The following is a 20,527-nucleotide window of genomic DNA, read 5'->3' as shown; positions in this document are numbered from 1 at the left end:
TGTGCATGTAGAAATTTTTGAAATGGTTTATCTTTGGCTATGTATATTTTCACCAAAAAAAAAAAAAAAGGTCGAGAAGGGAGAGGGTTGACATGTCGTGGGGTTGTTAACCAATGTCGTAAAACAGTATGTGTCCTGTTTAATGAGAACCTATTTGTTCTGTAAACCTTCACCTAAAGTACAATTAGAAAAAAATTTACAGAATGCTAAAGACAAAACAGATTTCAAAGATGCCCAGTGTATATCCGGCAGCTTGTGGCTAGTCCTTTGTATCTTCTGTGGTGTAAGTTCCCTCTCCCTGCCTTTCAGAATGTGTTGATGGGTAAATTTGAGAGGCTCTGTGTTCAAGGATTGGTAAGGTCACTTCCCACTTTAAAACTCTGTGTCTAGCCTGAGTTCCTCCTGCAGCAGTAGGCCCTGTTTCCCCCCCTGGCCTTGGTGGAGGGAGGAAGTAGTTACCAGCCCCCTCTCACCAACCATATCACCTCTTCACTGGATACCGATTCCAACTTGAATAGGGAGGTCTGACCTTAGAGGCCTCCAGAAGGAGATCAGCTGCACTAGGGACTAAAAAGAGGCATTTCTGGGCTTTCCAAGTGTTCTTATTGAGAGCAAGAGGAAGAGAAGACAAACGAGAAGAGTATAAGAGGAAGGTCACTAAGAAAAGCACTGCAGGATTATGTAAGCCCTCAAGGTTAGAAGAAGAATAGAGTTGGGTTTGCGGTTCTTTTCAAACTCGATGTCTTTATTCATTAATCTCTCTCCTGCCCTGCCCCCAGGAAAATAAACAAATAGAAATGGAGCCAGATGCACACAAATCTTGAGGTGGGGAAAAAAAGGGTAGTGTGTGTGCCCAGGGCCCGACTTTCCAGCTGAGTCACTGTTGCCTGCATCCCCCACCCTCTGGTCTCCTGCCCCTTTCCCTCCCATCCTCTAGCCCCAGCCTGACACTGAGGTCCTGGCCCAGGGAAGAATAGGCTTTTCTTTCCCTGTGTCAACATTTGGAAAGTTCTCATAGTCTGATTAAAAGAAAGGATAAAAGCCTTCAAAGGATTTCCTGGGAGCCTGTGACCTCTGTCTGGCCCTTCTTACCCCGCCATGTGTTTTCTGGTCAAGAGGGAGGGACAAGAGATGGGGCCATGTCAGATGTTCTCCTCAGTCCAGACACCACCCCTGCTGCCAGTGTGGGCTGATCAGGACCACTGCCCCTTCGCCTACGCCAATCCTCAGGCAATGCCTTCTGGCCCCTGTAAGAAGGGATCAGAGTTCCTGCAGAGAACTGTCCAGAGCGTGGCATCTCAGGGACTCCTCTTCTTTCCCTGGTTAGAGAGGGAGGATGACTTCCTGGCACTGCCTCTTTGATGCACCTGCCAACTCAACCCCTCACTCTGCCTCCTGCACATCCCCCTCCGTTAAGTCATCATCCGGCCACAGTGTCTGCTCCTACCCATCCTCTGGGCTCAGTGGGGGCTTGGCCCTTTGTGAGGAGCTTGGCACCGTGCAGAGTTCATCTGAGGACAGAGTCCGCACCACTGCCTTCCCAGCCACTTCCCCAGCAATCCAGAGCCTCCTCACTTGGCCCCATTCGGGTCCTTACCTCTGAAGGGGCCTGTAACATCTCCTTGGAGATGTTAACCCACCCGTCCTCCCCTTGACTGAAGAGCCAGAAAGATCAGTGCTAAGATTCAGCTGCAGGCAATGGCATTCATAGGGAGAACTCCCTGGCAGACATGAGATAGCAAAGAGTTCCCTAGGTCACTAGGGAATCTCCTTCTCAGAGGGTCTGGCTAGGTTAGGTAGAAACAGGCTGAGGAACAAGATGTGTGCTGAGGATCTCATCTTCATGTATCAGCTCTACCTTGGACCTCCTAGCGGTCGCCACCTGGCCTAGGCTGCTGGGATTCTCCATAGGGAGACTCTATACCCATCTGATCTCCAAAGATATGTTGGTTTAGGGCATCATCTTAGTAGAGAGGTTAGAAGTATTCTTCCAGACTGAGTTCCTTCGGTAGAGTTCTCCCTATCCCCTGTCTCGGTTGGGCTTCAGCGGAGGGGGCTAGCAAGAGTGAAGTTGAGTGGTGGGGAGATTAAGGGGAGGCTCCTGCAAATTTCAAGTTTCACCAGGTACCAGCTATGCTCCACCCTGTGCTGAAGATTTACCTCTCCACCACCAGGGGGCAGTGCTCCCCAGTCCCATAAAGCTGTCCTTGCCTGTGAGCTTGCCTTCTTTCATAGGCTCTCACTACCTCCACCCTGACCCCAGCCCACTCCCTTTATTATTAGGTTGAACCATATGAAATTGACAATTTAAAAAATGGGTCCCATATCAGCAATTTCAAAGTTCAATCTAATAATATTTAATAAGAAGAAAAATAATAGCAAGAACAATCACTTTCAGAATATGGGGCTCTGTAGTTTACAAAGGAGCCCTGATGGCACAGTGGTGTTATAGTGCTCGGCTGCTAATCAAAAGGTTGGTGGTTCGAGTCTTTACAGAAGCAGACTGCCACTAAGCAGGAGAAAGATGTGGCAGTCTGCTTCCGTGAAGATTTATAGCCTTGGAAACTCTGTGGTGCAGTTCTACTTTGTCCTGTAGGGTCGCTATGAGTTGGAATCAACTCGATGGCAGTGGGTGTGGTTTGGTTTGTTGGTAGTTTACAAAACAGAGTCCCTGGGTGGTGCAAATGGTTAATGCACTTGGCTGCCAACTGAAAGGTTACTGGTTCGAATCCACCCAGAGGCACCTGAGAAGAAAGGCCTGGAAATCAACATCCAAAAAATCAGCCATTGAAAATCCTATGGAGCACAGTTTACTCTGACACACGTGGGTTGCCATGAGTCAGAATGAGCTCTATGGCAACTATTAATAGTAGTGGTTTACAAAACATTAATTCCATTTGATCCACACGGCTACAATAGGTAGCAGTTGAAGCAACAAGAAGCTCTCTTCAAGATCAAAGCTGACCTTCCAGTCATTAAGTCCAAGGTCATTTTCTCAGTCCTCAACCCCAACAGTCTCTGCAGCATTTGCAACTGATGACAAGCCTGTCCGTTCTTGACACTCTTTCCTTCTTTGGCTTTGATTGCAATGTGGTGGAAATCCTGACTTTGTAGACCTTGACGAGCCATTCAGTGGATCTGCCACTTCAAGCCTTCGTGATTTGGGACAAATCAATTTAACTCTCCGCGCCAGGGAGTTTCCATTTCCTTTATCTGAAAAAAGGGTCTAATAATACCTACCTCAAACAGGTGATAAGAGAACTGAATGAGACCAGATATGCAAGAGCACTTCATGAGGTATAAAGCATTAATTATGTGGAGAGTCTCATTATTACTCTCTGAAATTATGTTCCCCAGGTTCTCTCTCTGCCTCTCTGTTTACTTTGGATACTGCTCTCTGTCCCTTAAATGCTGGAGTTTCTTAGGGATCCATCCTTGGCTCTCTTCTCTAACCTCTCTTCTCTCCCTTTCTCAGCTGTTTCAACCACTCCGTGGTTTCTACCTGAACTCCGCCTTGTATATCCAAGTACTGACAGGCTCACTCTATCTGCAGCATTTCAGCTTTAATGTGTTCAGACTCATGTCCTCTCTCCTCAAAAGGGAGTTCTTTTTGTACTTCCTCTCTCGTTCAAATAATCCGTTTGATACCCAAGATAGAAACCTTAGAGCCATCCCTGTTTTCTTTCTTGCCCTCAACCAGCTGGTCACTACCAGTAACCAGTTGCCACTGAGTCAATTCCAACTCATGGTGACCCCATGTGTGTCAGACTAGAACTATGCTCCACAGGGTTTTCAGTGGGTGGTTTTTGATAAGTAAATCACCAGGCTTTTCTTCTGAGGCACCTCTGGGTGGATTCGAACCACCAACCCTTTGCACCATCTAGGAACTCCAACTGGTCACTACCATTGCTGCTGAGTTGATTCTAACCCATAGCCACCCTATAGGACAGAGTAGAACTGTCCCATAGGGTTTCCAAGGCTGTTATCTTTACGGAAGCAGACTGCCACATCTTTCTCCCATGGAGCGGCTGGTGGGTTCTGACCACCAACCTTTCAGTTAGCAGCCAAGCTAAAACTTAAAAACTGCGCCACTAGAGCTCCTCGGTCACCAGCTCTTGTCAATTCTGCCTTGTGGGCCTTCTCTCCACCCTTCCGAGGCTGCCATAGTTCAGTCTCCTATTCTCTTTCACCTGATACATTGTAATGATCTCCTGGTCCTCCAGCCCCCAGGCTCACCTTCTCGCCCCTACCCTCCTCAGCTGTCACGGTGCTTTTCTGCAACACAGTCCCACCCTATCACTCCCAGCTTTAAATCTTTCAATGAGTTCCCACAGCTTTTGTGATGAAGCCCAAACTTCTTGACATAGCATTCAAAATCCTTTACCATCTGACTTCACCTCACTTTGCACAGCCTCTCCTTTTGATACTTCTCCCTGTGTGCCCCATATTCTGGCCATATAGAACTACCTTTCATTCTTCAGATGTAGCCTGCACTCCATTTGCCTGTCCCCACGTCTTTGCTCTGGCGTCTCCCTCTGCCTAGATTGCCCTCTTCCTGCCTCCCAGCATCCCCCCACCCCCACCCATCTCTTCCCTTTAAAGTCCTTTTCTTCCTTCAAGGCTCTATTCCAACACCCTCTCTGTGTGGGCTCTGTGTGGGGCCTTCCCTAGACTCCCAGGTAGAAGCATTCACTTTCCATCTATGTTCCTGGGACATTTTGCCTCGTCGACAATATGGCACTCCTTCATCCCTCTCAATAGACTGTGAGCTCTCTGAAGGCAGACACTATATATCTTACTTATCCTTTTAAACTGGTGCCTTTGAGTTTAACCTAATTGATTAGTATAGCGGAAGGACTTAAACTTGAAATTCCTGGCTCTGATTCTGGGTCAGGGATGTCAGATATACAGTATGTGGGCCACCATACCCCCCAACCCCCCACCCCAAAGCAGATAGCACTAACTCATCACAGTACTTTTTTTCTGGCTGAGTCTCAAAATCTTTCTCAACACGGTGATACAGAGAGCCATTTCCAATCAAATGGAGTTAGCTTAACAAATAAAACCTATCTGTTATCCTGGCAGGTTTGGGTTATAGCCAAAAGTCCCTATTCTTCTTTCCCACTATTTGCCACCCTGGTCTGTGTCATTTACTAGCTATGGGAACTTCAGTCAATCTCTTAATCTCTCTAGGGCTCAGTTTTCTTATCCAAGGAGACAGTAAAACTTTCCATTGTGTGGTCAGGATTACACAAGATAAAGTATGTGAAATCTGTAAGGCTCTTATGCAAATATAAGATGATTATTATCCTAATTTGCAGATGACGAAAAAACCATCTACTGAATTAGAGAAAGAAAGACTCCGAGAGGTAAAGTGACTTGCCCACATTTATTTAATGGCCAATCAGAGCTTCTGACTACAAGTCCAGTGGAGTTTGCACTTGGCATTTTCTCTCCACATCCCAGTGGGCTTGACGATGCTCAAGCTAAATCACTGTCCTATTTCTCCAACTCTCCTCCTTTCTCTAGGGTAACAGTGATTTGAGGGGTAGGATTTAGTAGAACTCTAGAATTGGAGGGGGGTTCCAACTCACTAGTCTTCATCCCAAGGCGCCCTGGTGGTACAGTGGTTAAGCACTCGGCTGTTAACCGAAAGGTTGGGGTTCAAATGTGGCAGTCTGCTTCCATAAAGATTACAGCCTTGGAAACCCTGTGAGGCGGTTCTGCTCTGTCCTGTAGGGGCGCTATGAGTCAGCATCGCCCCGAAGGCAATGGGTATCTTCATTCCACCTGCTGATGATTCCTAAGACAAGGCTCCCTCCAAAACCCTCTCAACCTGCCAATAGGTGGGGGAGGTGTGTAGTGAGGGATACTGAATACAGCTAAGTTACTCAGTTACTGCCCTTCAACTTCTTGCCCTCCCCCTTGCGCCCCAGCCTCAGTGGCTCCTGGGAGCTGGCAGGCTTCTCAAAGCCCAGGATGGCCAGGTCCAAGGAGATAAGGTTCTTGGGGTAGAGGCCAGTGAGCCACTGAGCTGCCACCAGATCTGTCACCAGAGTCTGGGAAACTAAAAAGGGGCCAAACTGATAGGACCTGCTCCTTGGGGATCCCAAGACTCAGAATGGGGCCATGTTGTTTCCTACTTGAGAGAAAAGAGGGCAGACTCGATCCAGCTGTCCACTTTCTTCTCTGTGATCTTAGAAGCTGTGTGGGCTAGTGATGAAGGAGGTCTTAGACCCAGTTGGTGGGGGGCCTAAGAGGCAGTGTTGGGGGGCGGGAGGAGGCAGAAGAGTCACTCCCCAGTGTGGAAGCACCCACAGGGGCAGCTCCCACAGGATTCATTATGTCTGCCCCTACTTCTCCCAGGAAGGGCCGTCCCCACCTTCCCAAACAGGAGAGTCTTTTCTGAACCGATTCCTAACCTGTGTTTTGTTCATCTTAGTGTCCTCCTCAGGCCTCATACAAAGCTTTGGCTAGGTGTTGTTTTATTTAAAAGACCTTCTAGGGTTGATATTCTACATTACTTTTCTTCCCTCAGGCCCCTTTTCCAGTGTGTGGTGTTGTTGTTGTTGTTAGGTGCCGTTGAGTCAAATTCAACTCATAGAGACCCCATGTGACAGAGTAAAACTGCCCCATAGGGTTTTCATGACTGTAATCTTTATGGAACCAGATCGCCAGTCTTTCTTCCGCGGCGCCACTGGGTGTATTCGAACCTCTGGCCTTTCAGTTAGCAGCTGTTTGAGCCACCAGGGCTCCTTTCCAGTGAGTAACATCCCTAATTATTATTGGGAAGTCCTTCCTCTGAGTTTCCCATTGCAGCTTCAACTTTTGGACACTTGAGGGCACTGACTCAGTCTCCCCATTAGTTTTACTCTAGGCTGAAAAGTCATCTTTTCTTAGTTTCCCTCAGTCCTCACTCCAAGCTGCCCTCAGCCCCACTGCCAGCAACATTCTCCCAACTCTCTATAGAGTAAAGGTGGCCAGATGGGGAAACGGAGGCTCACAAGGGGTACACAGTGCTTAGCAGAAGTGCCTCAGTGCCAGAAATCCAAAATCATAGTGGGAAAGGAGAGAGGCAGAAAACTTCAGGCCTGAGAACTCTGGACTTGGAGCTTCTCCCTGGACAACCAGGTCCTCTTGGGGAGCCCAGTGCTTCCTTGCGCCTGTGTGACACACCCTGTCCAAAGACAGGAAGACCGAGTCTTGGCAGAGAGAGAGAAAGAAAATTAAGAAAAGGAAGATGGAGGGGAAGCAGAGGGACCCCATTGCTAAAGCCCCTAGAACTATAGGTGGGACAGAGTCCATTATGATCTGGCCTCTGTGGACCTCTCCAGCATCAGCATTCTCTATTGTCTACCTGTTCCCCTCTGGAGGTGTGTACCTCCTTTACCCTCCAGCCACACTAAACATCCCTCAGCTCTTGAACAGGCCATGCTTTCCCTTATCAAAGGGACTCACCTCCGCCCTTGCCTAGGTAATACCTTATACCCAGGAAGTTCTTCCTATTGAGCTAAAATTTACCCGCTGCTGCCTAAGCAGTTTCTTCCTGTTCTTTGCAAATAATGGAGCTCTTCCATGGAACACTCTTCCCCTCCCCACTCACTTAGTTAATTTTTACTCCTCCAGGCCTCAGCTTAGGTGCTACTTTTTCTGGAAAGCCTTCCTGGATGTCCCCATCGCAAAGTAGATTACCGCTCCTCTTCTATGTTCCCACAGCCCCATGAACTTCCTCTGTCTCCACCCATACAATATGCCAAGCATTGTGCTGAATGTTTACAAGCACCACAACATCCTACCCTCCCTGGGAGATCAGTAATACCACTGCCCTCTTATTGTTTGTTAGGTGCCATCAGGTTGGTTCCGATTCACAGCAACCCATGTACAACAGAACGAAACACTGCCCGGTCCTCACCATCCTCACAATCGTTGTGCTTGAGCCCATTGTTGCAGACACTGTGTCAATGAGACGGCCCCAACTGCAGCCCTCTTATTAGTGGCGTAGAATCTAGGACATTGAGAGGTTAGCTAACATGCCCAGGATGTCTGTAAGTAAGAGGTGACGCTGCAAGTTGAACCCAGGCCTGCGTAAAGCAAAGCCTGTGCATTTCATGTTGCCATTGTACTGTCGTAGAATGTTGGTGTCAAGAATCCCCTCGTGGTCATCTTGTTCCGTCCCTTTGTTTTGGTGAAGAGGAAGCCAAGGCCTAGAAAAGTTGAGTAACTTTCCCCAAATCACACCACTAGCTAGTAGCAGATGTTATTTTATGTCAGACTCAGAGAAATAACCCTGGCCTTCTTCCTCATTCCAACTTCTGTCTTCCTACAAGATCCTTTTCTCAACCCTGGGGTCCTGAAGGGTCACTGGTGTGGAGCTAACCTTGAAACATTACCCACTGAAGCTCTTACCCTGGCCAACCCCAGCCATAGCCCAGTAAGTATAGGATGTGCCCCTCCTGCCCAGCAGGTCTCAGGGGGCCTCCCAAGCCCTCCTGCAGCAGCTGGCCCAGAAATACGCCAAGAGGAGCTACAATGAAGCAAACAGCAGGGCCCATGAGGAGGGGACACATTCAATGATGCTCTCTGCTGGGACTGTGAAAATGGTCCAGGGAGTTCTTTCGAGACAGTAGAAAATCCCACAGCCACGTCTGGGGTCTTAAAAGTGAGCCAGCGGCCATCTAAGATACATCAATTTTTCCTAACCCACCTGGAGTAAAACAGAATGAAGAACATCAAAGTCACAAGGAGAGTATTGACCCAAGAGACAGAAAGGGCCACATAACCAGACACTGCATCAGCCTGAGACCAGAAGAACTAGATGGTGCCCGGCTACCACCAATGACCGCCCTGACAGGGAACACAACAAAGAGTCCCGGATGGAGCAGGAGAAAAGTGTGGTGCAGAACTCAAATTCTAGTAAAAAGACCAGACTTAATGGTCTGATAGAGACTGGAGGAACCCCAGAAAGCATACCCGCTGGACTCTCTGTCAACCCAGAACTGAAACCGTTCCTGAGGCCAACTCTTTGGACAAAGATTAGACTGGACTATGGGACATAAAATGATACTCGTGAAGTGTGTGCTTCTTAGCTCAAGTAGATACATGAGACTAAGTGGGCAGCTCCTGTCCGGAGGTGAGACGAGAAGGTAGAGGGGGTTAGGAGCTGGTTAAATGGACATGGGAAATCAGGGGTGGAAAGGAGGAGTGTTCTGTGACAGTATAGGGAAAGCAATTAGGGTCACATAACAATGTATGTATACATTTTTGTATGAGAGACTAACTTGAATTGTAAACTTTCACTTAAAATACAACAATAAAATAAAAAAGAAAATCTCACAGTCCACCCAGGCTCCGAGGGTCATTGAAGCTATCTCTCAGGCCAGCTAGCCTTTGCTCAATGGGGGAGTAATGGCAGCCCTCTCCTTGGCAGATAGAGTGAGTTCTCCACCTCTTTCTGTTCCTCCCCTTTACCTTTACCAATAGCCCTTGAGTCGATTCCAACTCATGGCAGCCCTATGTGTATCAGAGTAGAAATGTGCTTCATAGGGTTTTCAATGGATGATTTTTTTCAGAAGTAGAACACCAGGCCTTTCTTTCAAGGCACCTCTGGATAGACTTGAACCTCCAGCCTTTCAGTGAGCAGCCCAGCACACGAACGATTTGCACCACCCAGGGACTCTTCCTCCTCTTTACCTAGGTAATACCTTATACCCAGGAAGTTCTTCCTGTTGAGCTAAAATTTTCCTGCTGCAGCCCAAGCAATTTATTCTTATTTTTATCCTTGGTGGAGATGGTACCCTGTACCAATAACGTGTATTCAGGAAATTGAGATGCCTTCCCGGACAGGTATTCCTTCTCAGGGCTCTTGGTTCCACAGATGAAGAGCAGCCTCCGAGCCTTACACAGAGAAGGCCAGGGCATCTATAATCACCCCTGGGAGGGATTCTTTCTACCTTCCCTTCTCCAGTTTCCAAGTATTCCTTACCCACATTCCTCATTTGATAAGGATGGGGGTGGGGCACGAAACCACCGACCAGATACAGAATTAGATTCAGAGGTGGAGGTCTCACTCCCTCTCTCCTGCAGTAACGAACTGCCCCAAGTGCAGCAAGAAGGGCTGAAGCTCTATTCTGGGCAGGCCTCTTTCTCTAGTATTTGGAGAGGCCACTTGGAGGCAGAAGAACCACCTCAGAGTATAAGGGCTGGGGTAGGTGTGTTCCTGCATAAAGGAAGTCAGATGGGTGAAGAGGCTTAAGCAGAACCCAGCAGCCAGAGGGGGTGCATTCTAGGTAAGGAGTAGGGGACAGAGGCAGAGTAGAAGGGTCTGGGGTTTTCCTGTACAATTCTGACTTAAGGGAAACATCATGGAGATGTGGGTTCAATAATATTTGCAGATGAGCAAACTAATGTCAGCTTAGCTCTCTCTCTAATTGAGTTTCTGCAGCTGTGACCCTACCACCCCAAGTCCCAGCACCATCGCACAGTCAGCCCTCAAATCTCTGGGATCCTGGTGATCCTACATGTCTTCCGCTTTTAGGGTGTCTTCACTGTAGACTGCCAGAAGATGCCCCAGACCAGAATAGCAGGCGAGGCATAGACACCCCCACCAATCTTTGTACAGATGTAGGGGTATTAGCAAGGCAGAGCAGAGCCAGCAGTTATGAAGGACTTATAATCAATAAACCAAAAACCAGTGGCTGACGAGTCGACTCTGATGCATGGTGACCCCATGTACATCAGAGCAGAATTGTACTCCGTAGGGTTTTCAATGGCTGATTTTACAGAAGTAGATCACTAAGCCTGTCTTCTGAGGTGCCTCTGGGTGGACTCAAACCTCCAGCCTTTTGGGTAGCAGTCCAGCACATTAACCATTTGCACCCCAAGGGACTCCTTGTAATCAGTAAAGATCTCAAACTAAACCTTAGCCAGGAAGGCTGCGGGGGTTCTCTCTCCATTGGTCCAAAGTCAGTAGCAGGAGTGGAGCCAGTGGGAGAGGAGGAAGCAAAAGGTGGTAGGCTCACTCTGCCTAGAGGTAGTGAAAGGGTCAAGGTGACCTTCTGAGGTTCTTTCTAGACCCAGAAGCCTATTTAAGGTCCTTGAACCTGTTGTTCTTCTCCCTACCCCTGTCCCACCATAGCCTCCATTCCTTCCCAAGAAGGTGTGTAAAAGATAGCTCCGTTAGAATTCCACATGAGGTGAGTCGTCTGAGTGAAGTGAAGAGACATGGAGCCAAAAAAACCTCAGAGGCAAGGACCTCCATTCTAGTCCCAGCCTTGCCATGAAACACCTGGACACATCATACCACCTTTCTGAGCCTCTCTGTAAAATGGGGAAATGACAACTGTCCCATCTACTGCACAGGGCTGTGAGGGGCCGTGCTGTACCTGAGTGTCCTGGGCAAGTGGGAGGATAGTCATACTGGGCCCGTGCTGGGCGGGTTGGGCTTTGGTCACTTACACCCAACTCCGGCCCATCGTGCTTGGCTCGGCCCCAGGCCGGGGTCCTGGCCCACCCAACTCTCTGTGGTTGGGTGTGGGTGGGGAGCCGTGCTCAGAGCTCAGTGGAGGCTGTGTCCATGGTTAACGTATAAGCGGGTTCCGTCTGGGGCAGCAGGACGTTCCCCGCCCCAGGGCCACATTCTTGAGGTCACAACAAGCGCAAACTTGTTATAACCCGTGTCAGAGCAGCAGGGGGCAGCGAGGGCATGGGGGTGGTGCCTGAGGCTGGCAGAGGCGGGTGTGCAGGTGCGTATGTGGGGGGGGGGCGTGTACGTGCCTGGGTCGCTGTGCTATGTCTGGGTCATCTGCTTGGGCGTGTGGATGGGAGTGGTGTGTGGGGCTGCATAGATGAGTGTGTGCCTGTGTGTCTCTGCATATATGAGCCCGAGTGTGCCCCTGTGGTGGGGGGGGAGGGGACATGGGCAACCTTGGGCCAGGGCTGGGCATGTGGAGCCCAGAAGTGGGCAGACTATGCATGCGCCTTCCGCTTCTCTGGCCTCACCAACCCGCATTCCAATGCCATTCTCAGACTGCCTCTGCCCCCTGGGAACCCCAGCCTCTCGCCTCTGGGTTCCCCTCCACAGCCTGCTCCATCGACCACCCATCTCCCCAGCCTGTCCAGGCAGTGGGGTGGGGGGGGTCACCTCCTGCCCATCCCCCCTGGCCCTGGGCCCACTCCCCCACACACTCTGGGCCCTCCGGACACTGAGGCGGGGGTGGGGGGGAGGTTCTGAAAGCAGGTGACTGTTTGGGGGAACTCGGGGACAGAGCCCCCATTGTGCCTGCCCCGGAGCCGCCTCAATGGAGCTCGCTGGCACAAAGGGGCTTTGACAATGGGCAAGACATTAGTATGCAAAGCCAGCCCCTCAGCCCTCTCCCTGCCCCACAGCCCAGGGGTGGGAGCTCGGGGGCTGCTGGCGGCGGGTGGAGGCAGGGTGTGGGGCAGGCCTGAGACTGAGATCTTAGCCCACAGGCTCTCCTGGGGCACAGCTCAGGAAGCAGGGGAGGGAGACTAGACCAGGGCCTCCAAACCTGCCACTCGCCAGAAATGACTTTCTGGAAAAAGTCACCGGGACTGGGAGGGTGGAGGGGGAGGGGCTGTGGAAGACCTGGCCCCTCGGCCCCAGGCTGAACTCTGGAAAGATGCTTGTGGGCAATCTGAGCCCACTCACTCTTGGCCTCAATTTTACCATCTACTTGATGGAATCGTGTGGGTGGGAGAGGAAAAACGGAGCAATAAACAGCAAGATCTCAAACCTCAGCCTGGACTGGGGTGGACGCTATATCTCAGAGTTGTCAGGGTTGGGGTGGGATCTGAATCCCCAGGATGGAGAAAGGGTATGTGCTCAGGGTTTAGGGTATTTGGGCTTCTGCTTCTTTGGGGTCACCCCCTCTTCTCCTTCACCTGCTGTAGCTTCAGAGACTGAGGAAGCAAGTGACACAGGGGAAGGAGGGAGGAGTGACTAGGGACAAGGGCCCCCGGCCCCTGTGGACGCTTCTAAGGAGTTCTGTCTGAAGGGCCAAGATCCAAGAGTAGGTCTTCCCCAGTGTGTGTGTGTGTCTGTCTCTCATGTCTGCCTCATCTCCTGCTCAGGGAACCCCAGCACCATCCCCTACCCCTGTTAATGGTACCACCAGTCACCTTTCTGCCCTGTGGCACCATGGCACAAAGGACAGGGGTAGGAGAGAGGGAAGGGAGAGAGGGGTCCTGGGCCTGGAGTGGTGGGTGAGCTGAGAGCAGGGCAATGATCTGGGAAGGGGTTGCAGGCAGTGAGCAGAGAAGACGCACCACATGAGAATTGGTATGGTACGGCTCAATCAGACTTCCTCAGCCCTGGGCCAGTAACCCCCCTGGAGAGAGGGCAGGCTATCAGCCACCTTGGGTAAGGGGATCACCTTATAGAACTGCTTCCACAAAGCAAGACAGAAAGCTCTTCTGTGTTAAGGAATATATTCTTGTGATCTCCTTTGTCCCCTTTTCAGTTGCTGTTGATGGCAGGAGGTCCTCAATGCTATCTGCCCTCAAGGCTTCCTGCTGTTCTGCTACTACAGACACTGGAAGGCTCACCTGGCATTGCAGTGGGAAGGTAAGGCCAGCTTCCTTCCCCCTCTCAAGACCTTGTTTTATTCCCCAGAATGTCTGGTGCGGAGAGTGTAGGGTTAGGAGATAGAACTCCTCCATTGGGTTCAGAGCCCAACAAGGCTGTTAACTTTCTCTGGGACTTTGCACAAGTCTCTTTCCTTCTCTGGGCAGAGAATCTCCCTCTGTGACATGGAAGGATCACTGTAGGGCCCTGCCTTTTGGGCCAACAAGCAGTGAGTTCAGGGGCAAGGCTCTGGGATTTAGTAATAGCTCATATTCTTGACCACTGTGCTAAGCCTTTTACGGGCATTGTGGTCATTTAATTCTCAACTGTAAAAAGTCGGCACTTTTTAAAGCCCCATTTTACAGATGAGAAAACCGAGGCACAGAAATGTTAATAATTTGCCCAGGGTCACACAGCTACTAGAGGTGGAACGGAGAGTCGAGCTCAGGCACTCTCTCCAGAGCACCAGCCTGCACTGGCTCCTTAGTGAATGCATTCAAAAGGTTTTGGCAGTGGGGAAAACCTGGTGGAGCAGTGGTTAAGGGCTATGGCTGCTGACCAAAAGGTCGGCAGTTCAAATCCACCAGGCGCTCTTTGGAAACCCTGTGGGGCAGTTCTACTCTGTCCTATAGGGTCGCTATGACCGGAATCGACCCGACAGCAGCGGGTTTGGGTTTTTGGTTTGGTAGGCAGTGGAGGAGAATCAGCCAGAGTCATCAGGTTGACCCGTGGTTTTTTGAAACTGAGAAGTTTCTGAGGTTCCTCAAAACACACAGTTCTCAAAGTATGGTCCAAGCATCGGGGGTCTTTGTCCTTTCAGAGGCTTTACGAGATCAAACCAACTTCCATAATAATGCTAACACACTATTTGCCTTTTTCCTTTCATTCTCTGATGAGTGTTCAGTGGATTTTTCCAGAGGCTATATGACATATTGCAACATATTGAAAGCAGAAGCAGATATGAAAACCAACTGTCTTCTATTACTGACATTAATGAGATCTGCAAAAATGTCAGACAACATTACTCTTCTTACTAAACTTTTTTTTTGTCTGTATTGGAAAACAGTTATTTTTCATTTAAAAAAATATCATTTATGTTAACATGCAGTGGGTTTATTATTGTTATTTTTTAAAGAATTAATAAAAATGTTAAATCTCCTTGATTTTCATTTCTAACTTGGTAAATATCAAGAGATAGAACCCACATAAACAGAAGCTCTTCGGAGTCTTCGATAATTTTTAAGAATGAAATGGGGTCCTGAGATCAAAAAGTTTGAGAACTGCTGCTTTAGACTTAGATACACTCTCCCTTTCCTCTTGCTAGTTGCCCATGTCTTGTTTTAATCATAGGATCAGCCAGGGAGGCTCAGATATGAAGAGAAGGTGAGCGTCTGGGTCTGGATGTTGGAACTGAGATCAGAGGTGGAGTCTGAGGGGGACAGTCCCAGAGGGAATGTGATATGAGAAGCCAGGCCTACATCCTGTCCTCACTACTCCACTTGGGTGGTGTCCCCACAGCTCTCCCAGCTATAGCCACTGCTCAGAGGTATGCTCAAGACAATGGGGCTGCCCCAGACGGGACCCTGAACTTTTCCCCTTTCCACTCCAAATCCCTCCTGACAAACCCAGCATCAGACTGGAGTCAGGCCTCCCTGGCAAGAAGACAGGCTCTGTGGGATGAGGCACCAAGGGCCTGGACACTCACATGGTTTTTTGTGTTTGGGCCAGCAGTGCTTAGAGGACTGGAACTTGGGAGTTCTAGGATCTGCTGCTTTTAAGCTCAGGGTCAAGCCATCTCCACAGCACGGGGCAATTGGTAGGAGAGGGGTTTCTCTTGAGGTTCCCTAGAGAGTTGAGTAATAGGGTCTACATACACCCTACTCCAGAAACCTCACATAAGCCTATAAAGTCAGGAGTCTCCTCCCACCCCCAAGTATTAGAAATCTGAAAGGTTTTCCCTAAAGTCAAGCTGGCAAGTAGCCCACCCTGTGTCCTAGGAGTCAAGCCCTTTGCTGGGTGCCAAGGGGTCCAGGGAGAGAACAGATGCCTGGGCTTCAAGGAATCCCCAATCTGACGATGGCATAGACCCTACCCTAGAGGAGCCGCCAGTCTAATGGGGAAGACAGGATATCCCTTCCAATGTCGCCAGCAAATCCTGGACAAAGCAATAGACACAAAAGACAAGCAAGATGCTGGGGAGAAGGGGTTACAAGATGGCAGAGCAAATAGAGAAATAGGAGGATGGAGACTTGCAGGAGGGATGGGACACGGAATGGCCTGTGTGAGGTCCAGAGTGGGAGAAGGAGCGTGGCTCAGAGGTTGTGGACAAATATGCTCCGTGGAGCAGGGTCTGAATAGGGCCATCCCAGAAGATGGGGGTACTGGGGCGAGTGGAGGCAAAAGGCATAACGTATCTTGAAGACTGTGATTAGGAGGTTTTCATCTGATGGCAACATGGGTGTCTGGGAAAGGAAGGGGCAAGTTAGAACTGAAGCCTCATGATGACAATTTCAGCAATTATTCCACGGTGGAATAAAGGGAGGGAATGAACGAGCGAGAGAAGCTGGAGTGAGGGAGGCCATTAAGGAGGCTGCCGTGGGCACCAAGGTCAACGGGATGGACAAGCTGATCAGGCAGGGGACAGAGGAAGAAGACACCTGAGGGAAGTTGTGGGGGAAACTTGGGCAGAGAGGAACAGGCAGGATGAGGAGTGGAAAAGAGAGAGGCAGGGCAGTGGGGGACAGGTGAGATGTGGGGAAAGAGAGAAGACAATAACTTCGGCCAAAAGAGAAATTTGCTGAGAATGAGGAAAGAGACTATTTCGGGGAATTTTGACAGCTCAATTCACATTTATTGAATTGAAACTGAAGATAGGACATCTGCCTGGTAAAAACTCATGGAAACAAGGGGCTGTGGGTGTGGAGACCCAGCCTCTCGGAATGAAGACAGGAACCACGCGTTAAGCTTCTTTACAATTCTCCCACCTTCCCAAACTCTAGAAAGATACTGTGCACAAAAGCAAAGAGAAGGAGAATAGAGACTTAGGACAGAACCCCAGAAATAACCACCATGCAGGGCTGGGACAAGGTACAGGAGCCAGGGAAGATGACGGAGTAGAAACAGAGAGGCAGGAAAATGCTAATTGCAAGCAATTAAACTGTACTTTCTACTTGCTGGAAACCCTGGTGGCGTACTGGTTAAGAGCTAGGGCTGCTAACTAAAAAGGTTGGCAGTTTGAACCCACCAGGCTCTCCTTGGAGACCGTATGGGGCAGTTCTACTCTGTCCTATAGGATCGCTATGAGTCAGAATCAACTCGACGGCCACGGGTTTGGTTTTTGGTTTTCTACATGCTAAGCACCATTCCAAGTCCTTTACAAATACTGACTCTTTTAATCCTCATGACTATTATCAGCCCCATTGTAAAGATGAGGAGACTTGGGTAGCTACAAAGTAGTAAAACCAGGATTGAAACCCAAGCAGTCTGGCTATAAGGCCATGTTCTTAACCACTATGCTTATTGCCTCTCGGACAATTCCCCTGAAGCCCAGAGCAGAAAGGAACACCAGGACAGCAATGTCGAGTTGCACCGTCCTTCCACAAGAGGCCTCTTGACAATCGTCACAATAATCCCTAAGTCTCTGAGTTTCACAGCTCTTCTCTGTCCCCTTAATGATGGGCTTTTTGTGTGTGCGTGTGTGTGTGTGTGTGTGTGTGTGTGTGTGTGTGTGTGGAAAGTGGTCTTTCTTTTCCAATCTTCATTCCAGATGTCTTTCCTTTGATAGGAAGTGCTTCCTGATATCTAACCTAAGTCATTCCAGCTGCAGCCTCAACCATCTCCCCAGGTCTTCTGCCATTGGCAGAGTTGCAGAAAGGCCACATACACACTTTCTATGTTACACTTTTTCAGAAGCCTGAAGTCCTAATTACTTTATCTCAAGCCTTGCTTCTCCAACCTCTTTCTCCAAGCCACACAGTTCAGTTCTTACTTCTCTTCCACATTCCAGAACCAGCCTCTCCCTTCTCCCACCACCTCAAATCCAGGCTCCAGGCTGGCAGACACCCACGGGAGGGTTTTTCCCACAATTCCTTTCTCTTTGCCCTTTCAAGGCTCTGATGGGGGAAGGGGATGAAGAGGGGCCACCCAGGATGCACTCTTCCCATGAAGAATGGTGGCAACTCAGGTGAAGGAGGCAAAGCATTGGACTCAGCCTGTGGGAGAAACAGGGTGACTTGGTAAACTTGAAAAGCTCTCATTCCTGGGAGCTGCCCTGGCCAACCACCCTTCACTGGGTACTAAAACATTTGGATTCCAAATCTCTCCTTTCTCTCTAGCCTTTCTGCAGTCTTTTCTCAATGGTGTGCCTTGGGTTATCCCTTCTCTCTGCCCCCTTCCAGGGCCTCACTCCTACCCTGGGTAGCTTGGCCCCAGCCTAGACAGTAGCACAGACCAGTTAGGCAAGAGAAGAATCTAGGCCGGGAAGAGGCGGGAGAGTAGGAGTGGAGGTTTTTCCTTCTGTCCTAAATAACCTTTGGCAGAAAAGTTTAGGGGCTCCAGTGCTCAACCTGTCTTCCTCTCCCACCAGTGCGTGCACTGGTGTGCAGAAACCAAACATTTGTTAGGAGGCTCGGGAGTATCCTTTGAGGAAGTGGGTCTTTCTGCATGACTCCTCTCTGGAGCCCTAAGCCCCTCATCCCACCAATCCTAGGATGACCCCAGAGGGCTCCATCTGAACCCATCCAGATCCAAGGGTCCCAGCCTCTCTGGTCCCTAGGGAGGACAACGGAAGGACGGCCCCTGGGTCTTCTGCCAGCCCCTTTCTTTCTGGCCCAAGCCAATAACCTAACAAAGCTAGAGCTGTAAATGAGCTCATGCACAGTGGTGCAGGTGGGGGCCATGGGGCACAAAAAGGAAGTGGAGGATGCCAGTGGGAAGACAACTGACCCCCTACACCTGCACAAACATATGGCCCCATAGACTGGGTGTGAACAGATCTTTTTCCTCAGGGTAGGGGGCAGAAGTGGGATTCTGCACTAGAGTCAAAGAAGAAATGGGACCATAACCCTGCCACCCCCCACCCCCCACCCCCGACATGCACACACTCAGTGGAGTCATTGCCATTTGATATCCACTGAGACAAGCTGGCTGCTCAGGCTCCGGGGTGGGGGGTGGGGAGATGGCTCAGAAAACAGCAGCTTCTTTCAGGACCCAGGTTGGCAAGGGCTTTGAGAGGCTGGACCAGCCCAGATCACCCCCCAACACCCCCTCCCTCCTTCCCTCACCACCACCACCAAAGGACTAGAGGGCGGGGAAAAGGGAGGTGGCACTGCCCGGGCCATGCCCACTGCCTCCGCAGGCCAGCCTTAGCCCCTCTCCCTGGCATGATGCCTTCCCACTCCCTCCTCTCTGAAGAGCCAGCTGAGCCAGACACCTGGTTCCTTCCTTGCTCTTCCACCTGCACCTTGAAGAATTAACAAGCCTGACCCCTCGGCATGGCATGGTGCCCACCATCATGCCAGGAACATGCTTGGAACTCCTTGGAGATTAGGGAGAAGCTTTCAAGAGGAGACTGAAGGGAACTCAGTAGTGATTGCTGTCCATCTCCTGGGGCTTGGATCTTGATACCCACTCCAGCCCTCCTCAGCACCCCACCCAGGGACACCCCTCACAGAGAGCCACCACATCTCCCATCATCATATCCCTGCCTCTCAGGACTTCCAATAGCAGTCCCTGTGGGGGGAAAAAATTCAAATGCCGTAGCAAGGGCAGGCTGGCCAAAAATCTTTAGTCAGAGTTTGTACTGATAAGCAACATAATCAGGCTTTAAGACCTAGCCTTAAATTTAGGTCCAAATTTGTCCCGGCTTCATCACCACTGTGTTCCTACCTGCCTCACCCTGCCTAGGACGTTTTATTTGCTGGAAAGAAATCTCAAGATACCAAAGACCCCTCTCCCACTTTCTCCCAGTTTTGTCCTTCTACCCAATCTGGGGTTCAGCTCCCTTGCCCCTGTTCAAAGAGTTCTTCTTCTCTTTTCTAACACAGGAGCCCTTGAGGGGAAGGGGGAATCTCCGTCTAGAGGGTGGGTGTTACAGAACTAGATCTGCCTTCTTACTCGCGATCCTTTCCTCCTAGGGAATCTCAGTGTGAAACAGCTGGAGGAGAGGGTTAACGGGGAGGGAAGGTCTTGAAGTAGAAGCCAAGTCAGAACGGAGGAAAGCGACTGAGTGGGCAGGGGTCTCGGGCACACCAGGCTACTGCGCCCCCCTAATTAAAGCGGTGAGTGTGTGTTTTTCTCCCCTGGGTAAACGAGTGATCCGTGAGTGACAGTTTGTGTCACACTGTGTGGGGAGGGGAAGGGACTGTGCATGGGGGTGGGAGTAACCTGGTGATCCTGGGAGGAGGGGTGCCGTCTGAGGTCCTGTGTGGGGAGGCCTGGGTACGCGTGGTGGTCACTCTGTTAGCTGGGGGAGCTGTGAGGCAGTATAAGTCTGCCCAGTTAGAGGAGGCAGCAGAAAAGCCCCTTCCTTAGCCTAGAGGTCTGATATGACCAGCCTGGGTAAAGTGCCCTTCGTGGGGAGCCCTTCCCCGGAGTGTCCGTTAGGGCTGCCCAAGGCGGAAGGTCAGGGAACAGACGGTACCGCTGAGACCAGTCAGGGCAGGGACCAGGGGGCTGGGGTCCCCGATGTCTCTGCAGGGTGAGGTGGACAGGACCCCGGCCGGGGTGGCGGTACTCCTTCATAAGGGCCAGGGTCTTACCTTAGGTCCGGGGTGGAGTGGCCCTTCAGATGGACCGCGGGCAGTAGGACCGACGGACGGGCGGGGCGGCAGGAGTAAGGAACCGAGCTGGCTGTGCAACGGGCAGGGTCGGGACTCTTAAACCTGCAGCCGGAATCAGATAAGGGCCGGTCCGGGGGCCGGGGCCGGGGTCGGGCCGGCCGGGGGC

The 20,527-nt window shown here is 50.5% G+C and overlaps 1 protein-coding gene across 1 annotated transcript in view; it reads right to left on the bottom strand.

Annotated features, from left to right (window-relative positions):
• KCNJ10 (potassium inwardly rectifying channel subfamily J member 10) overlaps positions 1-20,527 on the bottom strand; it is a 35,351-nt gene extending 14,824 nt beyond the window's left edge. Inside the window, exon 1 of the mRNA XM_004390204.2 lies at positions 20,341-20,527. The gene's annotated coding sequence lies outside the window, so the exon portion shown is untranslated. The remainder of the gene's footprint in view (positions 1-20,340) is intronic.

This window comes from Trichechus manatus, unplaced genomic scaffold (genome assembly GCF_000243295.1).
Source record: "Trichechus manatus latirostris isolate Lorelei unplaced genomic scaffold, TriManLat1.0 scaffold00288, whole genome shotgun sequence".
Taxonomy (NCBI): Eukaryota; Metazoa; Chordata; class Mammalia; order Sirenia; family Trichechidae; genus Trichechus; species Trichechus manatus.
The sequence above is the reverse complement of the archived record's forward strand: the minus strand, read 5'-3'. Positions and strand labels throughout refer to the sequence as shown.